The sequence below is a fragment of the Trachypithecus francoisi genome, unplaced genomic scaffold (assembly GCF_009764315.1).
Source record: "Trachypithecus francoisi isolate TF-2019V2 unplaced genomic scaffold, Tfra_2.0 Lachesis_group13, whole genome shotgun sequence".
Taxonomy (NCBI): Eukaryota; Metazoa; Chordata; class Mammalia; order Primates; family Cercopithecidae; genus Trachypithecus; species Trachypithecus francoisi.
In genome coordinates this window covers 53,190,076-53,202,482 of record NW_022681458.1, presented here as the reverse complement: position 1 = coordinate 53,202,482, position 12,407 = coordinate 53,190,076, and the positions used below count along the sequence as shown (strand labels likewise).

The 12,407-nt window shown below is 37.8% G+C and overlaps 1 protein-coding gene across 5 annotated transcripts in view; it reads left to right on the top strand.

The window, feature by feature from the left end:
- Nucleotides 1-12,407, top strand: part of GULP1 (GULP PTB domain containing engulfment adaptor 1) — a 319,039-nt gene that overhangs the window by 278,289 nt on the left and 28,343 nt on the right. The window lies entirely within an intron of this gene.

Here is a 12,407-nt window from a genome sequence, read left to right as displayed (position 1 = left end):
CCCATCCTGGGCAACAGAACGAGACTCCATCTCAAAAAAAAAAAAAAAGAAAAGAAAAGAAAAAAAAAAGAAAGGTTTCATCTATTTCATGAAATGGGTTTTCTAATCCCTTTGTGCTTTCTTCACCCTTGGGGACACTGATAATTTGAATTTTCAGTAACTTTAAGGTGTCACAAATGGCATGAAGGCTTTCCTCATTCTTTTCTATTATTTTTATCTTTATATTTGTCTGTCTGAATTATTTCAAAAGATCTGTGGATTTGAGACTTTTTTTTCTTCCACTTGATCTAGTCTATTGTCAAGTTATCATTGTGTTTCTCCTCAATGAATTCTTAAGTTCTAGAATTTCTCTTTTGTTCTTCTAAAACATATCTATCTCTTTGGTATTTTTCTCATTCATATACTGATTTGTTTTTCTGATTTCTTTTTATTGTTTTTCAGGTTTCTCTTATATCTCACTGAGCTTCTTTCAGATCAGTATCTTCAATTCTTTGTCTGGGATTTTGAGAATTTCTTTTTTATTAAGATCTACTGGAGATCTTAATTTACTGGAGAATTATTATGTTTCTTTCAAGGTGTCATATTTCCTTGATTTTTATGTTTCCTGTGTCCTTATGTTTATATCTGTACATTTGTATAAAAGTCACTTCTTCCTGTTTTTGAATTTACTTTTTGTGGGGAGGAAATTTTCCTGAAAATGAATCTATGCTGTTGCTTGAGTAGGGCACTTTGACTTTGATTTTGGTTGTATACAGCAATGTAATCTCTAAATGATTTATTTTGCTCTTATATTACTCTATTCTCACATTGCTATAAAGGAATACCTGAGACTGTGTAATAGTCTGCTGGCATCTGCTTAGCTTTTGGGGAAGCCTCAGGAAACTTACAATCATGGCAGAATGTGAAGCATGAGCAGGCATGGCTTCCATGGCAGGAGCAGTAGCAGGAGGGTTGGCGGGGAAGATGCTACACATTTTTAAATGACCAGATCTCATGAGAACTCACTCACTATGGTGAGAACAGCACCATGCTGGTGTTGCTAAACCACTCCTTAAAAATCTACCACCACGTTGCAATCACCTACCACCAGGCCCCATCTCCCAACAATGGAGATTACAGTTTGACATGAGATTTAGTAGGGACAGAGATCCAAACCATATCTTTCTGCATCTGGTCCCCCAAATCTCATATCCTTCTCACACTGCAAAATACAATCATACCTTTCCAACAGTCCCCAAAGTATTAACTTGTTTCGGCATTAACCCAAAAGTCCAAAGTCTAAAATCTCATCTGAGACAAGGGAAGTCCCGTTCACTTATGAGCCTGCAAAATCGAAAGCAAGTTAATTAATTCCAACATACAATGGGAGTACAAGTACTGGGTAAACATTCCCATTCCAAAAGGGAGAAATTGGCCAAGGAAAGGAGATACAGGTCTCATGCAATCCCAAAATCCAGCAGGGCAGTCATTACATCTTGAAGCTCCAAAAGAATCTTCTTTGACTCCATATCCCATATGCAGGGCCTGCTGGTTTGAGAGGTGGGCTCCCAAGGTCTTGGGCAACTCTGCCCCTGTGGCTTTGCGGGGTTCAGCCCTAATGGCTACTATCATGTGCTGGTGTTAAGTTCTTGTGACTTTTCAAGCACAGGGTGCAACGTCTCAGTGCATCCACCATTCTGGGGTCTGAAAGATGGTGGCCCTTTTCTCACACCTCCACTTGGCAGTTCCCCAATGGGGAGTCTGTGTGGGGTGTCTAATGAGGGCTCCAATCTTGCAGCAAGGCTCACCTCTTACACTCTGTGCATCTACAGGCTTAACACCACATGGAAACTGCCAAAGCTTATGACTTGTACCCTCTGAAGCAGTAACCTGTGCTTTTTACCTGAGCCTCTTTGAGCCATAGTTGGAACTGGAGTGGCTGGGAAACAGGGAATAGTGTTGTGAGACTGTGCAGGGCAGTGGGGACTTGGCCCTGGCCCATGAAACTGTTCTTCCCTCTTAGGAAGCCTGCAATAGGAGGTTATGCCACAGAGGTCTCTGAAATTACCTTAAGTCCTTTCCCCCATTATCTTGTCTGTTAGTGCTTGGCTCCTTTTCACTTGTGAAAATTTCTGCAGCTTGCTTGAATTCCTCCCCTGAAAATGGGCTCCTCTTTTCTACCACATGGCCAGTGATGTGGTTTGGCTCTGTGTCCCCACCTAAATCTCATCTTGAATTGTACTCCCATAATACCCATATGTTGTAGACGGGACCCAGTGGGAGATAATTTGAATCATGGGGGCAGTCTCCCCCATACTATTCTCATGGTAGTGAATAAGTCTCATGAAATCTGATGGTCTTATCAGGGGTTTCTGCTTTTGCATCTTTCTCGTTTTCTCTTGCCGCTGCCATGTAAGAAGTGCTTTTTGCCTCCTGCCATGATTCTGAGACCTCCACAGCCATGGGGAACTGTAAGTCCAATTAAACCTCTTTTTCTTCCCAGTCTCAGGTATGTCATTTTCAGCAGCATGAAAACAGACTAATACAGTAAATTGGTATGAGTAGAGTGCGGTGTTGCTGAAAAGATATCCAAAAATGTGGAAGCGGCTTTGGAACTGGGTAACAGGCAGAGGTTGCAACAGTTTGGAGGGTGCAGAAGAAGACAGGGAAATTTGGGAAAGTTTAGAACTTCCTGGAGACTTGTTGAATGGCTTTGACCAAAAGCCTGAATGTGATATGGACAATAAGGTCCAGGTTGAGGTGGTCTCAGATGGAGATGAAGAACTTATTGGAAACTGAAGCAGAGGTGACTCTTGTTATGTTTTAGCAAAGAGAATGGCAGTATTTTGCTCCTGCATTCGAGATTTGCAGAAGTTTGAACTTGAGAGAGATAATTTAGGATATCTGGCGGAAGAAATTTCTAAGCATCAAAGCATTCAAGAAGTGACCTGGGTGCTGTTAAAGGCATTCAGTTTTATAAGGAAAGCAGAACATAAAAGTTCAGAAAATTTGCAACCTGACAATGTGATAGAAAAAAAAACCCATTTTTTGAGGAGATATTCAAGCTGCTACAGAAATTTGCATAGGTAATGAGGCGCCAAATGTTAATCCCCAAGACAATGGGAAAAATGTCTCCAGGGCATGTCAGAGGTCTTCACAGCAATCCCTCCCATCACAGGCCCTGAGGCCTAGGAGAAAATGGTTTCCTGGGCCTGGCCCAGGGTCCCTGTGCTGTGTGCACCCTAGGGAGTTGGTGCCCTGCATCCAAGTTACTTCAGCCATGGCTAAAACGGGCCAGGGTAGAGCTCAGGCTATGGCTTCAGAGAGTGCAAGTCCCAAGCCTTGGCTTCCATGTAGTGTTGAGCCTGCAAGTGCACAGAAGTCAATAATTGGGGTTTGAGAACCTCTACCTAGATTTCAGAAGATGTATGGAAACACCTGGATGCCCAGGCAGAATTATGCCACAGGGGTGGGGCACTCATGGAGAACCTTTGCTAGGGCAGTGTGGAGGGGAAATGTGGGGTCAGAGCACCCATACAGAGTCCCCACTGGGGCACTGCCTAGGGGAGCTGTGAGAAGAGGCCCACTTGCTTTTGATTTTACAGGCTCATAGGCAGAAGGGACTAGCCTTGTCTCAGATGAGACTTTAAACTATGGACTTTTGGGTTAATGCTTAAATGAGTTAAGGCTTTGGGGGACTGTTGGAAAGGCATGATTAGTTTTGAAATGTGAGGACATGAGATTTGGAGAGGCCAGGGGTAGAATGATATGGTTTGACTCTGTGTCCCCACCCAAATCTCATCTTGAATTGCAGCTCCCATAATTGCCACATGTTGTGGGAGGAACTTGGTGGAGATAATTTAAATCATCGGGGCAGTTTCCCGCATACTGTTCTCATGGTAGTGAATAAGTCTCCTGAGATCTGATAGTTTTATCAGGGGTTTTCGCTGTTGCATCTTCCTCCTTTTATCTGGCCACTGCCATGTAAAAAGAGTCTTTTGCTTCCTGCCATGATTCTGGGTATGTCTTTATCAGCAGCATGAAAATGGACTAATATAGCCAGGCTGCACATTTTCTAAACTTTTATGCTCTACTTTCCCTTTAAACATAAGTTCCAACTTTAGGTAATTTCTTTGCTTATGCATATGAGTATAGCTTGTTAGAAGCAGCCAAGTCAAACCTTGAATGCTTTGTTGCTTAGAAATTTCTTCCTCCAGATACCCTAAATCATCATTCTCAAGTTGAAAGTTCCACCTAGGCAGGGGCACAATGCAGCTAAGTTATTTGCTAAGGTGTAACAAAAGTGACCTTACCTCCAGTTCCCAATAAGTTCCTCATTTATATCTGAGACCTCCTCAGGTTGGACTTCACTGTCTACATCACTATCGGCATTTTGGTCATAACCATTTAACCAGTCTCTAGAAAATTCCAAACTTTCCTTCATTTTCCCATCTTCTGAGCCCTTTAAAGTCTTCCAACCTCAGCCTGTTACCCAGTTCCAAAGTCAGTTCCACATGTTCAGGTAGTTTTATAGCAATGCCCCAGTCTTCAGTACCAGTTTTCTGTATTAGTATGTTCTCACATTGCTATAAAAATATACCTAAGATGGGGTAATTTATAAAGAGAGAAGTTTAATTGGTTCACAGTTCTACAGGCTGTACAGGAAGCATGGTGCTGGCCTCTACATAGCTTCTGTTGATGCCTCAAGAAACTTACCATCATGACAGAAGGCAAAGCAGGTGCAGCCATGGCTTACATGGCAGGAGCAGGATGGAAGGTAGTGAGGAGGTGCTACATACTTTCAAATGATCAGATCTCATGAGAACCTACTCACTATTATGAGAACAGCACCAAACAAATGGTGCTAAACCATTTATGAGAAATTCACCCCCATGATCCAATCACCTCCCACCAGGTCCCACCTCCAGTACTGGAGATTACAATTTGATATGAGATTTCATGGAGACAGAGGTCCAAACCATATCAGATATAAACAGCATTAGTGAGAGCTGCCATTTCCTTGGAAGGTTAGTGTGCAGATATTAGGGGAGGTTGTGGTGAATTTGTGCTGGGGACTGGAATGTTAAGCATATCATAAGCATATCACTGTTTAAGCCCCAGTCGTGGCAACAGTGGGCTGATCATACCTATCTTTATTCTCTAGGCTGATATATACAGGCAGTGGTATTGATGGTTACCAGTGGACCAATTCTTGGGCCTCTAGTTGGCTTGCTTGGATGCCAGTCGTGGCCACAGTGGACTGAGCAGGTGGACAAGTTCTTGGTCCCCTAAGCAGGCACTGTGGTATGGGTTATGGTAGTATCAGTGACAGGAAAATTATCTGCATCCTAGGTACTGTATGTTGATGTTGGCAGTGGCTATGATAGGCTGGGTGAGCCAGTCTTCAGGCCCTCAGGTGCGAGTTAAGGTAGTAGCATCCAGGAGTTTAGAGTTTAGGACCAACCTCATGCCTCTGGGAGGTGCACTCAAGTGCCCAATGTGGTGGATTGTGTTGGGTAATCCACAGGACCCTGGGCTAAGTCCTGGAGTCTGTGCTGGGCAGGCTTGTGCTCAGATCCCCCAGTGGTGACAGTAGTCGCTAGCTGTAGTGGGCAGGGGCAGGACAATTCTCAGGTCCCTGGCAGAATGCATGAGTGAGGGGCAGTAGTAGCCACGCTGAAGCCCCAGCATTGCAGAAGTTGGCGTTGGCCTTGGTAGTCACATCTTGGGCTGGGGTGTGGGGAATGTGCATCCTTCTCATGGCCCAGTCCTGTTGCACTTGCCTTCAGCCCTGGCAGTGGTAGTCCTTGCCTAGGTTGTACCTCAGCCCCAGCTACAGGAGCCCCTACTCAGCTTGTGACTAAGTTTCAGTGGCAACTTGCACCCCACTCACATCCCATTCTCAGTCTACGTGGCACTTGTGTTCTATCCGGCAGCTACAGCCAATGCCTTGCTTGTTTCTCAGCCCCATCCATGGGAACTTATTCCCAGGTCATGTCCTAGTCCCAGCAGCAAGAGCCCAAGTTTCCCTAATGCCTCAGCCTCAGCACTTCTGGGCCCCAGGACAGTGTGCAATCTACTTACGGCTAGGATTCAAACTGGCATCTTGCTGTAGCTGCTTAGGTCTCAGAAATGTTGTGGGACCTAGTGCAAGTTCCCTTATGGGAGCAGTTCTATCATATGGTCTACCAACAGCTCCATATTTTAGTTTCAGGAGTTGGGAGGGTTGAGGGGCTGTCCCTTTGCCAGGATTGCATGATTCCATGATGGGGATGAGGGCTGCTGGAAGTCTCTCACTCACTCTTTTCCCATGTACGGGAAGTCACTCCTGGCTCCTAGCTGATCTCAACCAAACAGGCTGCCTGTCTTCTTCTTCCTTCCTTGCTTTTGGTGTTTCCTGTCACTTTTCTGTTGAATTTCAGTGTTTGCTCTTGGATTATATATTCAAAATGTGATTAAAGTGCCAAGATTTATTTATGAAATGACATTAGTTTCTTAAAAAATGAAACAGAAAATCTGGCAGTTTTATTTGGCAAAAAGGCAAATCTACAATTATAGTTGTACATTTTAATGCTTTTCTCAGCAATTGACAGAACAAGTAGAAAAGAAGTCAATAAAGGTACCCCCCCAAAAACAACCCCCAATATCATCCACTACTTTAATAGCATGAATAGAATCCTATCCCAAGCAACAGAGTGTACTTCCCTTTTGAATGCACATGGAATGTTTACAGAGGTACACTATATGCTGGGCCATATTAGGGGACTCAATAAGTTTGAAAATGGAAAATGTCACAGCATATATTGTTTAACTACAAATATATGGAACTAAATATTTGGCCCACATATTTAAAGTTAAATATTTTGTACAAATATTTACAATTAAAATATCCTTTATGTAACTCTAGCTAAAAGAAAAATTACAGGGGAATTAAATTATTCCTTAATTGTAAAATACAATGTATCAACATTTTTAAAAGATAAAGCTGCTGAGAGGCAAATTCATAGCTTTCAATCTTTATATAAGAAAATATAAAAAAGTTAAAATTAATCATTTTAGTCCTGACATTATAAAGTTAAATGAAAACAAGAAAAACAAACCAAAATTAAAGTAGAAGGTTATGAAATGCTAGAATGGAATCAATGACATTGAAATTGAACAAACAATAAAGAAAATTAACAAGGCCAAAAATTCGTTCTTCATTAAGAATGAAATTAACAATCTCTAAAAAGTTTCATCAAGGACAAAAGTGACAGAAAACACAAATTGCCAATACTAGAAATAGTGGCTGCAGATCCTATATTCTTTATAAGGATACAAAGATAAATATTATATAACTATTATACCAGTAAATTTGGTAAATAATATAAAATTGATGAATATCTTGAAACTCAATTTACCAAATTGACGGAGAAGAAATAGAAAATCTGAATATATAAAATTATATATGAATATTTAATATAAATATATTTAATTTATAAATGTAAACTTATATTTATATTTTTGAAAAAGATTTGGAACTAAATATTTGGCCCACATATTTGGAATTAAATATTTGGTCCAAATATTTGACAAAACTTTTTGACAAGTGAAATACCAAGCCCAGATAGTTTCACTATTAAAATTTGTAAAACATTTCTTTTTAAAATACCAATTATACATAAACCTTTTCAGAATTAAGAGAATAAAGTAACACTTCTAATCATTTTATGAAGCCAGTGTTTCCCTGATTGAAAACATAACAAAGACCTTACAAAAAATGAAAATTATATTCCAGTGTTTCTTATGATATAGACTTAACACTCGTTTACATAATAATTCCAAATCAAGTCCAGCAATATATAAAATATAAAAGAGATAATATATTATTACCAGGTGAGGTTTATCCCAGGAATTCAAGTTTGGTTTAACATATGAGAAGTCAATCAACATAATACAACATCTTAGCAGAATAATAACACCGTAATTTCAGCAAATACAGAAAAGCCACTAGACAAAATTCAATGCATTGCTGCTAAATTTATAACACGCTAGGAATAGAAGAGACTTTTTTTTTCTGATAAAAACTTCAAAAGTCCTACAGGTAACATCATAATCAATGGTGAATTATTGAATGTTTTCCTTCTAAGACTGGGAACAATGTAAGGATGTCCATTCTTACTACCTATTTAACGTGGTATTAGGTGTCTTAGCTAGTGAATAGATGGGGAGGAAGGGCACAAAGATGGGAAAGAAATAGGAAAAAATTGTGTTTTTTCACAGATATAATATCAACTTTTTTACATAAAAATTGCTGAGAACCTACAACCACTAGATTTATGAAACAAATTTAGCAAAAACAAAGCTTACAAGTCAATGTACAAAATTAAATTATGCCTGTCTACTAGCAAAAAGAAAGAAAGAAAAATGTATTTACTCTAGCATCAGGAAACATGAAATAATGAGTATTTTAAAAATATGCAAGGACTCCATACTGAAATCTTCAAAATATTGATGTAAGTAAAAAAGACCTAAAGTAATAGAAGAAAGATACCATATTTATGGATTGAAAGGCTCAGTTTAATTGTGGTCAATTCTACCAAATTTATCGATCCATGGTTTCAATACAATTCTGATTAAAATCACAATGGGATTCTTAGTAAAAATTGCAAAGTTACTTCTAATAAGGTATATAAATGACCTAGAGTGAAAACAAATTAATTTTGAGAGAGAAGCCCAAAATCTGGGGAAGCATACCTGATGTCAGAACTTACCTTAAACTCTTATCAAGTCAGGGTGGTATTAATGTAATAATAAGTAATAAATGAACTGTATTGTAGAGTTTAAAAATATCCATACATACATGGTTAATTTTTTTTCCACAAATGTGACAAAAAAATTCAATGGAAAAAAGGAAGTCTTTTTGACAAATGGTGTTGAAATAACTAGCTAAATGTATGGAAAAAAATTATGAAAATTATCTTCTACTTATGGTACATAAAACTATTTGAGATGGATTATAGACATAAAAGTAGAAGCTTTTATAATCTTGTATGTAACTTTCATTAAAAAACATAGAATGTCATTATGAACTTTGGATGAATAGTGATTTCCTAGAAATGACCCCAAAAGCACTACACATGAACAAAAAAAGAATACAATGGACTTTATCAAAAATAAAACATTGTCTGTTAATCTATAAACACTATCAGCAAACTGAAAAAGCAAGTGGCTATTTTCCCAATACATGTATCTGAAAAAGGATCTGTATCCAGACTATATAAAAAACTCCTAAAAAGTCACTAATAAAAAGACAAAACACCTAATAAAAGTGGGCAGTAGACTTCTACCGGGAGTTAGTTTATTAAAGAGAACATAAAAAAGGCAATGAACACATGAAACTGGGCTAATATTATTATTCAACAGGGAAATATAAATTTAAAACACATTAATATAGCATCACTCATCCAGTATATTGTCTCAAATGAAAAAGACTGTCAATATCTGTTGTTTCTGAGAATGTGACATAACGAAAAGTCTCTTACTGCTGGTGGAAATTCAAAATGATATTACTTTGGAAAACAGTTGCACAGTTTCTTATAATGTTAAAGGTAGACCTCCTATGATTTAACAATTACATTCTAGGTATTTACCAAGAGACAAGAAAACATATGTCTACAAAAAGATCTTAGAAGAATGTTTGTGGTAGTTTTCATGTCTAATAACTAAGAACTGACAAAACCATGAATGTCCATCAGTAGTAAAATGGATAAATCACTTGTGGTATATCAGCAGCAAATGCTAATCAGCAACAAAACCAATGTGTTATTGATACGTACAACATGTATGAAACTCAACAACTTTAAGTTAACAGAAGAATACAGACACAAAAGAATACATATTATATAGTCTATTTTTATAGATATCAAGGACAGGCAAAACTGATTTATAGTGATAAAAATTGGAGAATGGTCACCCATAATAGATGGGATTTGACTGAAAGTAGGCACAAGAGACATTCTGGCAGGCTAGAAATATTATTTATTTTTAATAAGTTGGGGATTATGTATCTTATATGATTTATAAATTTATTATGATCTGTGCATTTCATTGTATATAAATTTTACCCCCTACCCCCCAAAAATGTGATGGTTGGAGAGTCAGAAATCTGGATTTAAATTTTATTTTCTCCACTCACTAGCTTTAGGCAAGTTATACAACTTCACAAAATTGCAGTTTCATCATATGTATTGTGGGGTAATAATAATCCTTACTACAGAGCCATAATGAGAATCAAGTAAAATAATATATGCAGAATATTTACTAGACAGCTAAGTGCCTAATAAGGATGTTATTATAAAATGAGAACATGGTTTCTTAAAGTTATTAATATAAATAAATAAATAATATGAGGCCAAATGTCATTAATGACGAATCAACAATGTTACCATTTAAATGATTCTTTATAATGTACAAATTGATTGTTTGAAGATAACATAATGTCTCGTTAAAAGGATACATTGACATTTTGGGAGGCCAAGGTGGGTGGATCACCTGTGGACACGAGTTCGAGACCAGCCTGGCCAACATAGTGAAACCCCGCCTCTACTAAAAATACAAAAATTAGCTGGGTGTGGTGGCACGTCCCAGCAACTCAGGAGGCTGAGACAGGAGAATTTCTTGAACCCAGAGGGTGGAGGTTGCAGTTTGACCCGAGATTACGCCACTGCACTCTAGCCTGGGTGGCTGAGTGAGACACCATCTCAAAAAAAAAAAAAAGAAAAGAAAAGAAAACAAGACGGATACATCAAAATCATAATTTAGAAGGGAAACAACCTATAATTAAAAATCTACTCATCTGACAAAGGTCTAATATCTAGAATTTACAAGGAACTTAAACATATTTATAAGAAAAAAACAACCTCATCACAAAGTGGGCAAAGAATATGAAGAGACACTTCTCAAAAGAAGACATTTATGCGACCAACAAGCATATGAAAAGAAAACTCAACATCACTGATCATCAGAAAAATGTAAATCAAAACCACAATGAGATACCATCTCACACCAGTCAGAATGGTGATTATTAAAAAGTCAGGAAACAATAGATGCTGGCAAGCCTGTGGAGAAATAGAAACACTTTTACACTGTTGGTGGGAATGTAAATTAGTTCAATCATTGTGGAAGACAGGGTGGCAATTCCTCAAGGATCTAGAACTAGAACTACCATTTGACCCAGAAATCTCATTACTGGGTATATACCCAAAGGAATACAAATCAGTCTACTATAAAGACAAATGCACACGTATGTTTATTGCAGCACTATTTCCAATAGCAAAGACTTGGAACCAACCCAAATGCCCATCAATGGTAGATTGGATTAAGAAAAGGTGGTACATATATCCCATATCCCATGAAATACTATGCAGCCATAAAAAGGAATGACATCATGTCCTTTGCAGGGACATGGATGAAGCTGGAAGCTGTCATCCTCAGCAAACTAACACAGGAACAGAAAACCGAACACCGCATGTTCTCACTCAGAAGTGGGAGTTGAACAATGAGAACACATAGACACAGAGAGGGGAACAACACACACCAGGGCCCATTAGGGGGTGGGAGGTAAGGGGAGGGAACTTGGAGGATCGGTCAATAGGTGCAGCAAACCACCATGGCACATGTATACCTGTGTAACTAACCTGCACGTTCTGCACATGTATCCCATGTTTTTTTAGAAGAAATTTTTAAAAAGAAGAAAAAAGTCTTTTTATCGTAAAATAAATAGAAACCTATTACCCAAAGATTTGAAATTAGAAACAGAAAACAAATTATTCATAATCCCACAATCTATCCAAACCACTTCTACCACTTTTTAATGTTACAAATAATCTTAATATCTAACACAACCAATTAGTTTAAGTCATTGAACATGCATACATTGGTATCTGTCATTTTCATTTATTTAGTAGTTTTTATTATAGCTCATTGTCTTTTACTTTCCTGTCTTTTTTTTTTCTTTCATAAAACAGTATTCCTTTAAAATATTATGTACATATTTTGCACTTTTAGTTAGCTAGGTTAAATACCATATTTTTTGTCTAAAGCCCCCCTTAAATAATGAACTATAAAAATTCCATTAAATGATAGAAGCTGATTAACAAAGCATGTTTTCATTTTATGTTGATCACAGCAGATAATAAATTATTAGGATTTTGTAGTAAAGTTAAAGCATAGCATTTTCAATATATATTACTAGCAGTCTTCTTGTTATCTGAAGGTCTTATGGCATAATTGTGACAACATTAAATCTGACTGAGGCCTTTACCAAAAGTCTTTATAATGTTGATTAAGTAAATAAATCTCTATTTAATATAAGTCTTTACTATGTGCAAGACATTATAAATTCAGTGGAGATATGAATGGAGAAGAAATGAGCTGGTGGACATAAG